We start from the raw sequence: 1598 nt of genomic DNA, 5'->3' as shown, positions 1-1598 counted from the left end.
AACTGATATAAATGCAAGGGGAAATAGACAAAGTCACAATTTATTATTGGAGATTTCAATACTCCTCTCTTAATAATTGATAGAACAAGGAGAGAGAAAAAATTGATAAGAACATACAAAACTTAAACAGCATTATCAGCCAACTTGACTTAATTGGCATTTATAAAGTACTCCCCATTCACAACTGCAGAATATATATTCTTTTCAAGAGTACATAAAACATATACATAAAACAAGTTTTAAATTATGTCTGAGATGTAAGATAAGTCTCAATAAAACAATTGAATTTATACAACATATTTTTTTGTGTGTCCAAAATGGAAATAAATTGTAAATCAATAACAGAAAGATCTCTGGAAATTACAAAGTATTTGAAAAATCAACAACATACTTCCAAATAACCCATGGGTCAAAAAGAAATCAAGAATGCAATTACAAAGTATTTTGAACTGAAGTAAATAAAAATGCAACATATCAAAATTTGCAGGATGTTGCTAAAGTTGTACTTAGGGGGAAATTTATAGCACTAAATACCTGTACTAAGGAAAAAAATATCTCAACTCAGTGATCTCAGATTCCAGCCTAAAAAGCTAAAAACAAAAAAGATTAAAAAAATAAAACCCAATATAAGCAGAGAAAAGAAATAATAATGATCAAAATAAATATCAATGATAACACAGTATAGAAACTAAATCGATGAAACTAAAAGATGATTATTTGAGATCTATAAACCTCTAGCCAGACTAATTATTTTTTTAAAAAGACGCAAATTAGCATTAACAGAAATGAGAGAAGTAAAATCACTATAAATTCTACAGACATTAAAAAGATCATAGGAAATATAAAGAACATCCTTATAACAATATATTTGACAACTTAAAGTGGGCAAAATCTTTGAATGACAAAAAATGCCAAAGTTCACTTAAGAAGAAATCATCTGAATAGTCCATATATATTAAATAATTTAATTTGTAGCTTAAAACTTTTCCAGATAGATACTCCAAACTCAGATGACTTCAATGCTGAATTCTTTGAAACATTTGAGAAAGAAATAATATTAATTCTACACAAATCTGTGAGGAAACTGAAAAGCAACAAAATCTTCCCAGCTCATTTTATGGGACTAGCAATACCCTGATATTAAAAACCAACGAAAGTATCACAATGAAAGAAAACTCCAGAACTAATAGACCTCATGAATATAGATGCAAACACTTTAATAAAAATTTTAGCAAATAAAATCCAATAATATACAAAAAAGATAATACATCATTACTAAGTAGATTCTATCCCTGGAAGTCAAGGCAGCTTTAACTATTTTTAAAAATCAGTGTAAGTCTATGGCCATGCTACCCTGAACAAGCCCGATCCTGTCTGATCTCAAAAGCTAAGCAGGGTCAGGCCTGGTTAATACTTGGATGGGAGACCACCTAGGAAGACCGGGTACTGTAAATTATTTTATTTTTAAAAAAATAAAAAAATAAGGGATTGTAAGCTCACAAGGTTCTTGCAATCTGTGAAGTCAACCAAGGGTTGCTTCACCTAAGAAGGAAGGAAAGAAGGAAGGAAGGAAGGAAGGAAGGAAGGAAGGAAGGAAG

At 30.0% G+C, this 1598-nt stretch overlaps 1 pseudogene; it reads left to right on the top strand.

Moving 5' to 3' along the window:
* Nucleotides 1–1336: 1336 nt before the first annotated feature.
* On the top strand, nt 1337–1455 carry LOC112475986 (annotated as a pseudogene).
* Nucleotides 1456–1598: the final 143 nt, after the last annotated feature.

This window comes from Pteropus alecto, unplaced genomic scaffold, assembly GCF_000325575.1.
Source record: "Pteropus alecto unplaced genomic scaffold, ASM32557v1 scaffold92, whole genome shotgun sequence".
Taxonomy (NCBI): Eukaryota; Metazoa; Chordata; class Mammalia; order Chiroptera; family Pteropodidae; genus Pteropus; species Pteropus alecto.
Note: the sequence above shows the minus strand (reverse complement) of the source record. Positions and strands in the feature narration are given on the sequence as shown.